This window comes from Trichosurus vulpecula, chromosome 3 (assembly GCF_011100635.1).
Source record: "Trichosurus vulpecula isolate mTriVul1 chromosome 3, mTriVul1.pri, whole genome shotgun sequence".
Lineage (NCBI taxonomy): Eukaryota > Metazoa > Chordata > Mammalia > Diprotodontia > Phalangeridae > Trichosurus > Trichosurus vulpecula.
In genome coordinates this window covers 408,369,219-408,387,615 of record NC_050575.1, presented here as the reverse complement: position 1 = coordinate 408,387,615, position 18,397 = coordinate 408,369,219, and the positions used below count along the sequence as shown (strand labels likewise).

The window sequence follows — 18,397 nt, the reverse complement described above, 5'->3', positions numbered from 1 at the left end:
GTCCAGCTCTTTCTGTCCCCATTTGGGGTTTTCTTGGCAAAGATAATGGAGTGGTTGTTTTTCTTTCTCTATGTCATTTTTCAGATGAGGAAACTGAGGCAAAGAGCGTTGAAATGACCTGGCCAGGATCACATAGCTAATAAGGGTCTGAGGGTGTATTTGAACTCAGATTCCTGACTCTAGGCTCAACATTCTATCCACTCTGCCCTATAGTTGCTCCCATAATTTCAGTAGGATAGTATTAAATGTGTAAATATCATTGTTATGTCTCCATTTGTGTTTGAATCTTTTGTTGATCCTGAACAAATTTCCATTCTTATTTTATTATGGAGTGAAATGTCTGCTTTTTCGCATTTATTTGCAGTTTCTTTCTACCCTAGTCCATGGTTAATTTTTGCAAAAGTTTCAGGGGGTGCAAAGAAAGAAATAATATCTTCAGTTCTGAATTTCTTTCTAAAATATTTAAGTCTTTTTTAAACATTGAACATCCATCCACTTTTTGTCCCGCATTGCTAAGCTCCTATTTGGAGGACAAATCTCCCTGGGCTGTATACTGAGCTTCACTGCTCTCTGGAACATATTCTTCCATTACCTTCTTATTTCTAGTGGGTTTGGAATAGTCTTTCATATTTGCATGTCCTTCCATTGTATTTGAAAGTCTTTCTCCTGATGGTTTTTAGAACTCTCTTAGGATCAAGGACCTGACAGTCTATGGTTTTCTTTCTTTCTTTCTTTCTTTCTTTCTTTCTTTCTTTCTTTCTTTCTTTCTTTCTTTCTTTCTTTCTTTTTTTGGAAGGGGGGAACACAGGGCACTTAGGGTTAAGTGACTTGCTCAAGATCACAGAGCTATTAAGTGAGTCAAGTGTCTGAGGCCAGATTTGAACTCAGGACCTGACAATCTAAAACAGGAAAACAACACAAAAAAATTAATGAAAAGAGGTTGGAGTGTGGAGAAGATACCCCAGTTCAGGGGCTCAGAGAAGTCCCAAAGATGTTGAGCCAGGTGAGAAATGAGATTTCTGAAATGAGCTTTCTCCTCAAAGGGAGGTTTGGAGTTCATCACCCCATCCTGTGGTAGTCAGAGGTGGATGTGGGCAGCTTGAAGAGGAAAGAGATTTTGCATAACTCTTGTTGGGTGTGAGTTAGGGAATCAGAGATCTGTTTTCAGTCAACAAGAGGACTGCCTTCCTGTAATGATAGCCCATATGATGAATACTATGCAATGAAGAATAGTAACTCTAGAGACCACAGTGAAAAACAAGAATGATGAATTCTTGGAAATTTCACAGATCAATAAATACCTTAGTTATTCCAAAGTAAAATAATAAAATAAAGGAAGTTAAAATGAGATGTTGAAAAACAGACCAGGTGCTTTAAAGAAAAAATCATAATGATAAAAAATAAAAGACAATTTTGTACATATGATGGAGAACTGTTCCTAAATATCAGAATTTCTGATAAAGTGTATCATATCCTAGTGATGGAAATGGAAGGCCATCAAATTCCAAGCACATTGGCCAAAAACACATTGTGCATGTAGCAGATTGGAAATATAGATGACTGATCACAAATATCAAGGCATTTTCCAATTTATCCCACCTCTCCTATATATGGTCCATTCTCCTGACTTTTGTCTTCCCAAGTTTCCAGAGTTCTAGAGGTATGTTTAGATCCTTTATTTCTCTTGAGAAAAATGTCAATATCTTTCTCATGAATTAGCTGAAATACAACCTATATTAATGAAATTTTGCTTTTTTTAATGTACAAAGGAGCCCTCCACAATTATTCTTGTTTCTATGTAACTAAATAACAGCATATGGATCAGTTCTCTCATGGTTCTGCTAAGTTTGGCCTGAGAGGAACACCAAGAAAATGGTTTTCTGAAAGGTCAAGGATATCAAGGGAATGGATTTTAAAAAGTGAAGGAAGGCAGTCTAATCATACTAGATCTCAAACTGTCTTATAAAATCATAATTATCAAAAACAATCTGGTACTGGCTAAGGCATAAAGTGATGGACCAATGGAATAGATTAGGTGTAAACTACATTATAGTGGATGACCCTAGTAATCTGCTATATGATAAACACAAAGATCCTAGCTTTTTGAACTAAAACTCATTATTTCAGAAAAACTGCTGGGAAAACTAGAAAACATTGTAGCAGAAACTAGATATACACCCACATCTCACAAGGTATACCAAAATAAGGTCCAAATAGGTACATGATTTAAACATAAAGAATAATGCCATAAGAAAATTGGAAGAGCATGGGATCATCTATCTGTCCTATCTATGGATAAGGGAAGAATTTATGAAAAAACAAGTTATAGAGAATAATACAAAACGTAAAATTCATAATTTTGATCATATAAAATTAAAAATTTTAAGACAAACAAAACCAATGCACCAAAAGTATAAGGAAAGTAGATAATGAGAAATTTTTTTTTCCAACAAGTATGTCTGATAAAGGTTTCATTTGTTCAATATATAGAGAACTGAGTCTAATTTATCAAAATATAAGTCATTTCCCAATTGAGAAATGGTCAAAGGATATGAAAAGGCAGTTTTCAGAATAAGAAATCAAAGCTTTCTATAATCAGATGAAAAAATGCTTTAAATTACAATTGGCTAGAGAAACGCAAATTAAAACACCTCTGAGGCACCCACTCATACCTATCAGATTGGTTAATATGTTAAAAAAGTAAAGTGATGAAGGTTGGAGGGTATGTGGAAAAAGTGGTACACTAAGGCACTGTTGGTGGGATTAGGAACTGATCCAATCATTCTGGAGAGCAATTTGGAATTATGCCCAAAGGTCTATAAAACTATGCAAACCCTTTGATCCAGCCATACAACTGCCAGGTTTATAGGCCCAAGACATCAAAAAAAAAAAAAAAGAGGAAAGGACCTATTTGTACAAAAAATATTTATAACAGCCCTTTTTGTGGTGGCTATGAAAGGGAAAATGAAGAGATGCCCATCAATTTGAGAATGGCTAAACAATCTGTGGTATATGATTGTAATTGAATATTGTTGTGCTATAAGAAATGATAAAGGTGATGATTTCAGAAAAACCTGGAAAGACTTAGTTGAACTGATGCACAATGAAGTGAACAGAACTAGAACATTATATACAGCAATAGCAATATTGTTCAATGAAGACCTGTGAATGACTTAGCTATTCTCAGTAGTATGGTGATCCAAGAAAATCCCAAAGGACTAATGATGAAGCATACTACCTGCCTCCAGAGAAAGAACTGATACTGTTTGTATTCAGACTGGAGCATCCTATTTTCCCCCATCTTTCTTGCATTCTTTTTTTCAAGTCATTCTGTAGAAAGCAACTAATACAGAAATGTTTTACGTGGTTGCACATGTATAACGTATATCTTATTGATTACCATCTAAATTGGGGGTGAAGGTATAGAAGGAAGGAGGGATAGACTTTGGAACTCAAAACTTTAAAAAATAACAAACATTAAAACAATTAACATGTAATTGGGTTGAAAATAAAATGTATTTTCCAAAAAAAGTAAAAAAGAAGAAAAGAAAATAGAGGTTCTCCTCCATTCAGCATGACACCATCCATTGGTTACAGCAAATGGAGAAATTTTGAATCCTCTGAATAAGTCCATTTACTTGGACAAACCACTTTCCAGCATGTACACAGAGGTGATGAGGTTGTGAAAAGAAATAACCTTTAAATCAGTTAGTATTTAAATACTTTGATTCATTTTTATTTTCATTGTAGGATTAAGTTCCCTTATTTGGGAAAAGCTAACACTAACAGCTAAGCCAAACAAACACAGATATTCTCCTAAGACTAGGTTACCTACAGATTTGATGAATGCAAAGGTTGATAAGATTTTTTCATTTAGTAGCAGATAATTAATAGTAAGACAGAATATCTTTGTAGGACTAAAAGAATCATGGGATTATAAGACGATTTTCTAAAACTAAATTTCCCTTTCTGGCTGCTGGAGTAAAGAAGTTGACAAAAGCGTAAGTTCATCTTTCTACTCTTAGTGGATAAACTCCTTTCTATTTTTTCTTCAGCTAGAGGTTAACTGTATATTGAGTAGTGTAATCTTCTAGGGTTGGGTTCCCTTTCTCACAGCTAGAGGATGGGGTGTGAGTTCTAAGTACAAAGCAGTAATTCCTCTTTTCCAGTCTCTCTTTAACCTATGGGCTCCTTTAAAGAAATACTTTTAGTTGCAAAATTCAGCAATGACTTCTGGGGTGTTCTCTCTTTATGAAAGACAGATTGATAAACACAGGATGAATCTGGGTCCAGGAAACCCAGGAGGAGTAATTAATCAGATGACCTGACTTGTCCAATTGAATTATGTTCAAAATATGTTCCCTCAGATTATTGTAATTTTTTTCTTCCTCTTCTATTGTGAAAATAAGCTCTGTAAATCACACCTTTGTCACAAATTACTGAGAAATTAGTTGATAAAGATAATCTGTCAACTGTTACAATCAAAGCATTGCTTACTAGCAAATGTTGCACCTCAGATTATTTTCTGTTTAAGATACTTAATTTTAACAGTTGACACCTGCTTTACCAAAGATAGTTAAGCCTTTGAGAGGCTCCCAGGGAAAGTGGAGAGAAGAGGTTTTGGGCTGCATACCAAACTGAAGGTGTACAGAGCTACTGTGCTGACCTCATTGTTGTGTGCCTGTGAAAGCTGAACAGTATACCAGCTCCATGCCAGGGAACTGAATCACTTCCATTTGAATCATCTTAGGAATATTCTGAAGGTCACCTGGCAAGATAACCTACTGGAACCTGAGGTCTATTCTCAAGTTAAGATTACCCAGCATTCACATTCTACTGCAGAGAGCATAACTGATGGACTGGCTATTTGTTCCAATGCCAAAAGTCTGTTTGCCTAAAAGACTATTTTATGGAGAACACATGCCAAGAAGGCACTCACAAGGTGGTCAGAAGAAGTGATAACAAGGACATTCCCACTGTCTCTGAGGAATTTTGTAATCAATTGTGAGGCAGTGGAGAGAGACCCTGGCAAAGGACCACCCAACATAGCTTGCCCACATCAAAGAACATGTTGTTTTTGGTAGCAAAGCAGAAGTACAGTAGCTCAAAAGTATGGTGAGGTGTGCAAATTCAGAGCCATCTCCACCCCAAATGTTCACATGGAGTATTTGTTCCCAACCTGTGGTGGAGCCTTCTGGCTTCTATTAGTCTGATCATCCATGGTCAGACACATTGTACTTTAACCCTGACATGGTGATGTCATTTTGGTCCACTTTGAGCACAAAAAACAACAAAAATGAACAACTATGTAACTGAATATTATACTAAGGAAATCTATGTTATTGACAAAAGAAAGTAATCATAAAGTGAAGGCATAAGATGTTTTGGCTATGACATAGACTATTCAGGTAGCCTCAAGGCCTCAATGTAACAACAGATGACTCTCCTTCACTTGGACAGAAAGTCTCATCTCCTTCAGTTCAGGCCAAATTGTAATTTGTGTGTCTTATGAATCATTTTCATGTCTTATCTAGATAAGACTTTGTTTTAGGGTCTTGGGAACTAGATCTTTTTCTTTCTTCTCTTTTTTATGATCAAACATTATGCCCCACTCCCTATCCCCAGAATACACTGTACTTGCCAGCTTCTTGTAAAATTCACAGAATTTTATTTACTACATTGCTTTTATCAGTTCTGATAAGGAAGAAATTTCACATCATCTTCTCTCTTTCTCCTCCAGAAATCCCTCTCCCGAACAGATAAAACATGCACCTTGTCCCAGATGCCAGAGAGACACATTCCATACTAAGACATTCCTCCACTTTATTCCAACTGATCATACCAAATAGTTTTCCCAATATTTCATTGAGCTCTTAATGACTATGGTTTTAAGTGTTAATTCTCATACTCTGCAAGGATACAACTTTTAGGCACTTTCCTCCTCTAAGATGATAATGGTTAGAATGCATGAATTGTGGAGTCTATTTCATGTCTAAATCTTGTGACTCTTGCTGGTTTAGGAGTTGGTGACATTCCAGGATGTGTCAGTGGACTTCACCACAGAGGAATGGGGCCTCTTAGAGCAAGCTCAGAAGGAGTTGTACAAGGACGTCATGCTGGAGAATGCCCAGAACTTCCTCTCTGTTGGTAAGGACATTTCCCCTGGCCACTCAGAGTCTGCTATCAAAGGGAATATCATCATCCCTCAGTGTGCTGATTTTGGAGCTTTTATCATTTACTAGAAAAGGAAAAGTGCTGGTGTCCTCTGTCCAAGACACAGGGTCTTCCTGCTGCCTGGTTTTCCTATAAAAGTTCAATACATTGTGTGAAGATAACATGAAAGTTTCCTTGTTGCTCCTGAAGCTCCTGAGCCCCTTACCAGTGTTAGGTAGTGTGAGTTCAGAGATCAGATCACTGTTGAATTTGTCTGACAAATGTCTAAAAACTCCTCGAGCAGCTTTTCTTTGCTGCCACTTCTTCTTTGGGAAGGGCGAAGTATTTAGGTTATCCTTCTTTTTGAGAAGCATCCAATTTGTAGCTCACCACTCCTTGTTGTACCCAGTATGACACATTTTCCTTAATCTCCCTTTCCTTTGCCTCCACATTCCAGCACAGATGGTGGAAAGGAAGGGAATAAGCCTTTCTCTTCACCTGCTGTTCACCAGCTTTTGCGCTAAGTGCTTTCTTTACAATATTATGTTAGTAGGTGATATTATCATCGCCTTTTGACCTCTGAGAAAACTGAAGCAAACACAGGTTAAGTGACTTTTCCAAAGGCACACAGCTAGTAAACTGCCTGAGCCTAGATTTAGACCCTGACATTCCCGACTCCAGGCCCAGGGCTCTTTCACTGCACTACCAGCTGCCTCTAATATCTAGATAATGGGAAGTCTGCAATGAGTCCATCCTCCTGTGAAGAAGGTGCACCAAGATCAAATTTTCTCATTCCACATTGGCTCCATGACTTTCTCCCCCACATCTCCTCAAAGCTCCCCCCAAAACAAATGCAATGGAAGCCATGCTTAAGGACTTCTGGGAACCATCCTGTGCTCCTTGCTTGTATGCCCCTATCAATGGCAGGAATAACAGACTGGCCAAGAATCAGAAGTTGACTAAATAAGGTTCATTGAGTTCCTCAGCAGGCAGTGATTCCCTGAGTGAACAGTAGCAAGGTTTTATAGGTTTCAAGGAGTGAGGAGCTGGGAAGGAGATAGAGCCAAAGCTGATTCATCAAGGCCGAATATGCTGGTGCTCAAGGCTGATCTGGTACATGCTATTTTGGTTACTTGAATTACAACCATTAATAGGAGAATAAGTCAGATATGTGTCAGTATGACGGAGTGTTCCTCAACATGGAGTAGCTTTGTATGTACACCGTTTTTCCTAAAGAAAACTAAATTACTTGTTTTTCTCCATGCTCATCCCTGATTCCCCATACTCAGGGCTTCCAGTTCCCAGAGAATATTTGATTTATTCTAAGGAAAGCGAAGGACCATGGATGCTGAAACAAAGAGGCCTGAGGAGATGCTGTCCAGGTGAGTGAGGTGAAAGCAGGTATATGAGAGCTGTGATTACAAGAGGCTTATTAGTGTTGTAGCAAAGCTAATGCTGGATTTGGGTGAACAACAACTGACTTGAAATTTTTTTTTCTGACATTTTCAGCAGTGGGTCGGTGGACAAGTCACTAAACAGCACTGAGTCTCTGTTACCCCTTTTATTAAAAGAGGAAGTTTGACACCATGGCAATTAAGCTCTGTCCCAGTGATAAAGCTATGATCCTAAAAAAAACTCACTGTTTGGAAATTGGGGGAATGGAACATCCCTGAAAGTGCAAAAGGGGGTTAGGCTTTCCAATATGCGCTCTTTCTTAGATTTTCTTCAAGTTAGTGAACATTTATCGAGTTCCTACCATGTGCCAGACCCTCTGCTAAGCACCAGGGATATAAAGAGATACAAGGATCTTCCCCTGCTTTCCTGGAGTTCAGACTGTTGCCTGGAGTGGGAGGATGCTTGAGGCAGCTGGAGCAAGTAGCAGGGTCTTGTAACACCTCAGGTTTGAGGTGTTTGTGGCCTGAACCAAGGGAGTAGCAGTGTTGGGAGAGAAGGGGGTGTATGTGAGAGATGTTACCTCAGTGGAATCATAGGACTGTGAAGCAGATTGAATATGGGCCTCAATAGTGTGTGCAAGCCTGCAGGATTAGGAGGATTCCTTGGAGAGCATTAGGAAAGCAAGAAGATGGCAAGGCTGGGGGCAAGAAAATGAGGTTGTTTTGGGTTTCAATAAGAGGAGTGTCACTAAAACAGAGAGAGAGAGAGAGAGATGAGGGAGAGAGAGAGGGATAAAGGAGGGTGATTGACTGTTAAAGGCTGCAGAGAAGGCAAGGAGGAAGAGGGTTAAGAAATAGCCAGTGGATTCAGCAGCTTTGAAGTTTTTGGCAAATTTGGAGAAAGGTATTTTAGTTGAACAATGAAATTGGGAGCTAGATTGCAGAGAATTTCAGAGAAACCAGAGGAAAGTAATTAGAGACACCAGTTGTAACTAGGCATCTCCAGCTGTTTAGCCAAGAAATGGAAGAAAGATACTGGAAACTATCTCTGAGGTTGAATGGATCAAGTGATTGTGTTTTGAGGATTAGAGAGAAATGGTTTTATTTGTGGCAGTAGGGAAGGCATCATTAGTGTGGGAGAGACTAGAAAGTGGCAAAAAAGGGGATGCTGGAGAGGCAGAAGCCTGAGGAAGATGGTGTCCTGGAATGGGATGATTTACACGTGAAAAGGATTATGCTTCAGCTGGCAGAAAGAGGATTATCTCATCTGCTAGTGGTATCAAAGAGGAATAAAAAAGTACTTTATATATGGGAAATGAGGATAAGACAGCTCTTGATAAGTATCCAATTTTTTCAACAAACACATATAAGGCACATTTCTCTGCTGAGAAGGTGAGTGGGGGGTGGAGAGTGGGAGCAAGTAGTCAGAGACTGTTGGGAAAGAATGAAAAGAATTGGAAAAGCTGCTGTGGTGAAGGAGACAGGGAGCCAGTTATGTGGTTTTCAGTCACTTCTGAGTCTTCCTGATCCCATTTGGGGTTTTCTTGGTAAAGATACTGGCGTGATTTGCCATTCATTTCCTTTTCAGGCTCATTTTAGAGATGAGGAAACCAAGGCCAAGAGGCCTAAATCACTTGGCCAGGGTCTCAAAGCTAGTAAGGGTCTGAAGATGGATTTAAACTTGAGTCTTCTGTTTCAACAATCTGGCTAGCAGCTGTTGTGGGGGTGAAACACCAACACAAGTCCAACAACAAGAATGCTGCCAGCACACTGCCAAAGCCCAGGTTCTTTTGATCTACTTTACTAGGGAAAGCAATGTTAAGGGGTTAACAAACTTGTTTTAATCCAGCATACAAACATCATCACTTAGTTCAGGGGAAAAATCCAGCACCCTGAACTTCAGAACAAAATGCAAAGTACAAACATCGACAGACAGACCCTGTCTGATTCAAATCCCAATACATAGTTCGCAGAGTTTAACAAAGTCCTAGCATCCGGGTTTACGTTCTGGAGGGCTCTTAGCTACAGCTGCCCAGAGTCTCAGCATCAGCGTACCACCACGAGTGAGCGCCCTGAGCAAATTTCTCTTTCTTCTCTTTTTATACTGTTTCAGATGTCTTCAAATGTCATCTGAATGACCAGAACTTAGGCTCCTATGATTGGCTCTTGAGATAGCACCTCCCCTTAGTACCCTGGGAGCTTCACACCCACACAGACTTAGCACCTAATAGGGGTTTGGGGCTGGGGCTTAGAACCTAGTAAGACTTAATGAAATACATTGAATTAAAGGAAACAAAAGTCAAACTCTTCAAGGACACTTGGTTGAACTGAGTGCTAAGAGCCCATTTTGCTTACCAATACATCTTCGTAACCAGGACTCTATCCACTCGACCACCTAGCTAACCCAAAGGAGCCAGTTAGGGAGAGTTCAAAGGATACCTTTGCCAAGTGAGGTCCACCCTGAAATTACATAGCGTATATTTGTAGTGGATGGTTGCCACATTGATTGAGTCTTCTTTTCCCTGGAACTTCATGTGTCATTGTAGGATTATGAATTGGCTTAATTTCAATATTTTGGTATCCCAATGAATAGGGAGACTCAAAGAAAGGGAGATAAATTCAAAAATGCAAAAATAATTTTTTTTTTTTGTAGAACAGAACAAACGTAGGTGCAATAGAGAAAGACCATCCAGTTCCATGGACAGAACATCCCCACTTGCGTGGTTGAAAGTCTAGTTTCAGCTGCAGGGTTATGGGTCAGGTCACTCAGCCATTCTGAGCTCGTGGCCTGACTTGAGAATGTAATAAGAATGCTGGGTCTGCCAGTGTCACAGGTGTTTCTGAGGATCCCATGTGACTGTGTGTGAAGCTCTTTGCAGATGGCAGGTAATGGCACTTTCACATGATTCATTCTGTCCAGTTAACTTTGAAGACTTTTCTCTTCACCTGGGGAACTAGGATATAGAGCAGTTAGTTTGCTTTCTTTGCAGTGAAGGGAAAGGATTATAATTATATGTGTGTGTACATGTGTCTCTGCATATATGTTTTACTGTTTGTTTCTTGTAGAAGGAGAAATTAGACTTGACATGAGAGAGACTACAGGAAAGCTAAGGATTTCTGTGAAAGAAACTCACAAAGAAAGCTTCATGTGTGATGGCCCCTGGGACTTCACTGGGAGAAAAATCTGTGCCATATTTCACAGAATTCACACAGGGAAGAAACCTTATCATTGTCATCATTGTGGGAAAGACACAAATCAACAGTCATCCCTGATATGCCATCAAAAAATTCATACTGGAGAGAAACCACATGAGTGTCATGAATGTGCTGAACCTTTTAGGGAACACTCATCCTTCAGTATTCATCGCAGTGCTCACTGTGAGAAGAAACCTTATGAATGTAATCAGTGTGGAAAGGCTTGGAGTTGCAATGCTAGTCTTGTTGTACATCAGAGCATCCACACAGGGGAGAAACCTTATGAATGTAATCAATGTGGAAAGGTTTTCACACAGAGGTCCAGTCTTGTTCAACATCAGAGAATCCACACTGGAGAGAAACCTTGTAAATGTAATCAATGTGGAAGGGCTTTCAGACACAGCTCCAATCTTGCTCGACATCAGAGAATCCACACTGGGGAGAAACATTATAAATGTAGTCATTGTGGAAAGGCTTTTACACAAAGGTCCAGTCTTGGTGTACATCAGAGAATGCATGCTGGAGAGAAACCTTATGAATGTAATCAATGTGGAAAGTCTTTCACAGTAAATTCTGGTCTTACTGCACATCAGAGAATCCACACTGGGGAGAAACCTTATGAATGCAATCAATGTGGAAAAGCTTTCAGAATCAACTCCAAACTTACTGCGCATCAGAGAATCCACACTGGGGAGAAACCTTATAAGTGCAATCATTGTGGAAAGGCTTTCAATTTGAGCAATAGTCTTGCTGTACATCAGAGAATCCATGCTGGAGAGAAACCTTTTGAATGTAATCAGTGTAGAAAAGCTTTCACAGAGAGGTCCAGTCTTACTGCACATCAGAGAATCCACACTGGGGAGAAACCTTATGAATGTAATCAATGTGGAAAGGCTTTCACACAGAACTGCCACCTTGCTGCACATGAGAGAATCCACACTGGGGAGAAACCTTATGAATGTAATCAATGTGGAAAGGCTTTCACACAGAGCTGTAAACTTGCTGTACATCAGAGAATCCACACTGGGGAGAAACCTTATAAGTGTAATCACTGTGGAAAGGCTTTCAATTTAAGGTATAATCTTACTGTACATCAGAGAATCCATGCTGGAGAGAAACCTTTTGAATGTAATCAATGTAGAAAAACTTTCACAGAGAGGTCCAGTCTTGCTGCACATCAGAGAATCCACACTGGGGAGAAACCTTATGAATGTAATCAATGTGGAAAGGCTTTCACACAGAGCTCCAGTCTTGCTGTACATCGGAGAATCCACACTGGAGAGAAACCTTATGAATGTGATCAGTGTGGAAAGGCTTTCACACAAAACTATGGTCTTACTGCACATCAGAGAATCCATACTGGGGAGAAACCTTATGAATGTAATCAATGTAGAAAAGCTTTCACAAAGAGGTCCAGTCTTGCTACACATCAGAGAATCCACACTGGAGAGAAACCATATTAATGTAATCAATGTGGAAAGGCTTTCACATAGAGCTGCAGTGTTACTGCACATCAGAGAATCCACAATGAGGGGAAACTCAATGTGATAAAAACTTTTATGTAGACTCTCACTTATACAAATGTGATGGAAGCAAAGACCAAGAGACATAATTTCTGGATTTAATTAATTATTGCTAGTGAATAATTAACAAAAGAATTGGTTTTTTTTGTTTTTTTAGATTTTTTATTTTTAGTTTACAACACACAGCTCTACATAATATTGAGTTCCAGATTTTCTCCCCTCCTTCCCCCTTCCCTCCCCAAGATGGCAGGAAATCTCATATAACTACCACATATAACTTCGCATTGAATTAATTTATACACTAGTCAAGTCGTGGAGAATTATTATGACCAATGGAATGAATCATGAGAAAGAAGAAGCAGAACCAAAAAAAAAAACAACCCAAAAACAAAAGAGAAGGAAAAAAAAGGGGGAGAAAAAGGCGAGCATGAATTGTGCCTCAATCTGCATTCATACTTCATAGTTCTTTCTCTGGATGTAGACAGCATTCTCCATCGTGAGTCCTTTGGAGTTGTCTTTGTACCTTGTGTTGCTGAGAAGAGCAAAGTCTGTCAGGGTTGGTCCTCACAGAATCCATGTATCTGTGGTTGTGTATAATGTTCTTCTGGCTCTGCTCTGCTCACTCAGCATTATGTCATGTAGGTTTTTCCAGGTTGTTACGAAGTCCGTATCATCACCATTTCTTATGGCACAATAGTATTCCTATACCTCCATATACCACAACTTGTTCAGCCATTCCACAACTGATGGGTATCCCCCTGATTTCCAATTCTTTGCTACCACAAAAAGAGCTGCTAGTAAATATTTTTGTACTTAAGGGTCTTTTTCCCACTTGTGTGATCTCTTTGGGATACAACCCTAGAAGTAGAATTGCTGGGTCAAAGGGTATAAACATTTTATAGCCCTTTGGGCATAGCTCCAAATTGCTCTCCAGAATGGCTGGATCAGTTCACAACTCCACCAGCAATGCAACAATGTTCCAATTTTCCCACATCTTCTCCAGCATTTAGCATTTTCCTGTTTTGTCATTTTAGGCAATCTGATAGGAGAGATGTGGTACCTAAGAGTTATTTTGATTTGCATTTCTCTGGTCAGTAGTGATTTCGAGCATTTTTTCATATGCCTATAGATATCTTTAATTTCTTCCTCTGAAAACTGCCTGTTCACATCCTTTGACCATTTCTTAATTGGAGAATGACTTGTATTCCTACAAATTTGGCTCATTTCCCTGTATATTTTAGAGATGAGGCCTTTATCAGAGACACTGGTTGTAAAGATTTTCTCCCAATTTTCTGCTTCCTTCCTAATCTTTGTTGCATTGGCTGTGTTTATACAAAAACATTTCAACTTAACATAATCAAAATTATCCATTTTGCATTTTGTAATGCTCTCTATCTCTTGTTGTGTCATGAATTCTTTTCTTTTCTGTGAATCTGATAGGTAAACTATTCCTTGCTCTCCCAAATTGCTTATAGTATCAGCCTTTATTCCTAAATCATGAACCCCTTTTGACTTTATTTTGGTATATGGTGTAAGATATTGGTCTGTGCCCATTTTCTGCCCTTCCATTTTCCAATTTTCCCAGCAGTTTTTGTGAAATAGTGAATTCTTAGCCCAGAAGCTGGCCTCTTTGGGTTTATCAAAGAGTAGATTGCTATAGTCATTGACTTTTCCATCTTGTATACCTATTCTATTCCACTGATCCATGACTGTTTCTTAGCCAGTACCAGGTAATTTTTATGACCGCTGCTTTATAGTACAGTTTAATATCTGATCTGGCTAGGCTACCTTCCCTAGCATTTCTTTTTATTAATACCCTAGACCTCTTGTTCTTCCAGATGAATTTTGTTATTATTTTGTCCCCACTCTGTAAAATAATTTTTTGGTAGTTCAATTGGTATGGCACTGAATAGATAGATTAATTTAGTAGCTAGCCTAATAATGAGCAAGTGATATTTTTCCATTCAAAGATATTGGAGTGGTGGTTTTTCTTTCTCCAGCTCATTTGTCAGATGAGGAAACTGAGGCAAACAGAGTTAAATGACCTGCCCAGGATACAACAGCTAGTAAGTGTCTGAAGATGAATTTGAACTAAGATTTTCCTGACTCCAAGATCAACATCCTATTCACTCTGCTCCCTATGTCCCCCCAAAATTACATTATAATAATATTAAATGTGTAAATATCATTAAGTCTCCATTTGAGTTTGAATCTTTTGTTGACCCTGAACCAATTTCCATTATTATGTTATTGTGGAATAAAAGGATATATTGATAATTTCTGCCTTTTTTCATTTGTTTGCAGTATCTTTCTGCCCCAGTCCATGGTTAATGTTTGCAAGAGTTCCGTGGGGTGCAAAGAAACAAATAATGTCTTCTGTTCTGATATTCCTTCTAAAAATATTTGACTCTTTTTTTTATCATTGGACATCCATTTTTGTCTGACATCACTAAGCTCATATTTGCAGGATAAATCTTCCTGGGCTGCATATCAAGCTTCACTGCTCTCTGGAACACATTTTTCCATTCCCTCCTCATTTCTAGTGGGTTTGGAATAGTCTTGCATATTTCTGTGTCCTTTCCATTGTATTTGAAATTCTTTCTCCTGGTGGCTTTTAGAACTCTTCTAGCCTTGGGCACCTGACAGTCTAACAGAGGAAGATAACACACACTCAAAAAGATGATGAAAATGGATTGGAGTAACGAGAAGGTACCCCAGTTCAGGGGCTCAGAGAAGTCCCAAAAATGTTGATGCAGGTAAGAAATAAGATTTCTGAAATGAGCTTTTTCCTTAAATGGAGGTTTGGAGTTACCATAGTCCCATCATGCAGTGGTGAGAGATAGATGTGGAAGGCTTGCAAAGGAAAGACATTTCAAATAACTTTTGTTGGATGTGAGTTAGGGAATCAGAGATCAGTTCTCAATCAATAAGAGGACTGCCTTCCTGCAATGAAACCCCATATGATGAATACTATGCAATGAAGAATAGTGACTCAAGGGACCCCAGTGAAAAACAAGAATTATAAATTCTTGGGAATCTCAAAGATCAATAAATACTTTAACTGTTCTAAAGTAAAATAACAGAATAAAGTAAGTTAAAGGTGTGATGTTTAAAAATAGACATGAATCAGGTATTTTAAAGAAGAAATAATAGTGATAAAAAATAAAGGACAATTTTAAACATATGATGGAGAATTGTTCCCAAATATCAGAATCTCTGATAAAGTGTATCATGTCCTAGTGATGGAAATGGAAGACCATCAAATTCCAAGCACATTGGCCAAAAATGTTTTGTGCACATAGGAGATTGGAAATATAGATGACTGCTCCCAAGTATCAAGGCATGTTCAGATTTGTCCAACCTCTCCTGTATATGTTCCATTCTCTTGACTTTTGTGCTCCAAAGTTTCCAGAGTTCTAGAGGTATGTTTAGATCCTTTGTTTCTCTTGAGGAAACTGTCAATATCTTTCTCATGAATTAGCTGAAATACAACCTGTATTAATTAAATTTGGCTTTTTTTACTGTATGAAGGAGCCTTCCACAATTACTCTTATTTCTATTGTAACTAAATAGCAATATATGGATCAATTCTCTGGTGCTTTTGCTAACTTTGGCTTGAAAATAACACCAGAAAAATACAGGTTTTTTGAAAGGTCAAGGATATCAAGGGAATAGGTTTAAAAAAACTGAAGGAAGGCAGTCTAATTATGTCAGATCTCAAACCATATTATAAAGCCATAATTATCAAACCAATCTGGTACTGGCTAAAAATAAAGTGAAGGATCAGTGGAATAGATTAGGTATAAATTACCTTATAGTAAATGCCACTAGTAATCTGGTATATGATAAACCCAAAGATCCAGGCTTTTGGAACAAAAACTCATTGCTTCACGAAAACTACTGGGAAAACTGGAAAACACTATAGCAGAAACTAGGTATAGACCCATCTCACACTCTATACCAAAATAAGGTCCAAAATGATACATGATTTAAACATAAAGGGTAATACCATAAGCAGATTAGGAGAGCATGGAATCATTTATCTGTCCTATATATGGATAAGGAAAGGATTTATGACCAAACAAGTGATAGAGAACAATACATAATGTAATATCCATAATTTTGATCATATAAAATTAAAAAGTTTTAGCATAAACAGAACAACAGAATTATAAGGAAAGCAGGGAACTCTGACAAAGGCTTCCTTTCTTAAATATATGGAGAACTGAGTCTAAATTAGAAAGATACAGATCGTTCCACAATTGATAAATGGTCAAAAGATATGAACAGGCAGTTTTTAGAATAAGAATCAAAGCTATCTATCATCATATAAAAATGCTCTAAATCATTATTGTTTAGAGAAGTGCTAATTAAAATAACTCTGAGGCACCAACTCATACTTATCAAATTGGCTAATATGATAAAAAGGAAAATGATGGAGATTGGAGGGGATATGGAAAAACTGGGACACTAAGTCACTGTTGGTGGAGTTATGGACTGAAAGCAATTTGGAACTATTCCTAAAGGGCTATAAAATTATTTGTATGCTTTTATCCCACAATACCACTGCTAGAGTTATACCAAAAAGACATCAAAATAAAGAGGAAAGAATCTATTTATACAAAAATATTTTTATAGCAGCTCTTTTTATGGTGGTTAAGATTTGGACATTGAAGAGTTGTCCATCCTTTGGAGAATGGCTAAACAATCTGTGGCATATGATTGTGAGGAATATTATTGTAGTATAAGAAAGAATAAGAAGGATGATTTCAGAAAAACCTGTAAAGATTTACTTGAACTGATGCAAAATGAAGTGAACAGACCCAGGAGAACATTATATACAGCAATAGTAATACTGTTCAATGAAGAATTGTAAATGACTAAGCTATTCTCAGCAATGCAATGATCCAAGAAAATCTGAAAGGACTTATGATGAAGCATAGTATCTGCCCCCAGAGAAAGAACTGATAATGTTTGCATACAGACTAGCACACTCGATTTTTCACCTTCTTTCTCATACTCTTTTTCTTTTTTCCAAGTCTTTTGTACAAAATAATACAGAAACAATTTACGTGATTGCACATGTATAACCTGTATCTTATTGCTTACTATCTAAGTTAGGGGGTAGGAATAGAAGGAAGGAGGTATAGAATGTAGAACTCAATCTTTTAAAAACCAACAAGCATTAAAAAATCAACTTGTGATTGAAGGGAAAAATAATTTTAAAAAAATGTAAAAAAAAGATAATAGAGGTTCTCCACCATTGGACATGGCATCATCCATTGGTTACAGCAAATGGAGAAATTTTGAATCCTCTGAATAAATTCACTTACTTTGACAGCACACTTTTCAGCATGTACACAGAGGTGATGAGTGTGTGAAAAGAAATAACTTTTAAAACAGTTAGTATTTAATTACTTTGTTTTATTTTTAGTTTCATTGTAGGATAATGTTCCCTTGTTTGGGAGAAGCTAGCCCTAACAGCTAAGTCAAACTAACATAGATATTCTCCTAAGGCTAGGTTACCTATAGATTTAATGAATGCACAGATTGATAAGACTTTATCATTTAGTAGCAGATAATTTATAGTAACACAAATATCTTGGCAGAGCCAAGATGGCAGTGTGAAAGGAACCACTGGTGCTCTCTCACAAATTCTGTCAAATACGTCTAAAAAAGTGAATCTGAGCAAATTTGAGAGAGTTCGAAGCCACTAGTAGACTGACAGCATCAGGAGCACTGGACATGTGGAATGGCACCAGACCACAACAAGTGGGAGCACCAGAGGAACCTCTGAGCTGGGAGAGCACCAGGTGAGTGAACGGTGGAAAAGGAGCAGCCCCAGAGCCGAAGTAACCAGTGATCAGGCTCCGGGCCTCTCAGCCCAAGAAGGGAGTCTGTTGAAGCCACGGGAGATACCAGAACAGAGCCTGTGGCTGCAGGAGCAGATACCCTGGAGGCCTCCAGCCCACACACTGTCAAAAAGTTTGAAACTCACCTTCTTGAACTTCCAGGAGCCATAATGGCCAGGTAAATTGGCTCTTCCTCTGCCCCTCCCTTACTCAGAGAATACTACCTTGGGAGAAACAGAGGAGCCAGAAGAAGGGCTTTAGTAGCCATATAGTGAGAGAA

The 18,397-nt window shown here is 38.3% G+C and overlaps 1 pseudogene; it reads left to right on the top strand.

Moving 5' to 3' along the window:
• LOC118841620 overlaps positions 1–12,333 on the top strand; it is a 180,391-nt pseudogene extending 168,058 nt beyond the window's left edge.
• The last annotated feature ends 6,064 nt before the right edge of the window (positions 12,334–18,397 follow it).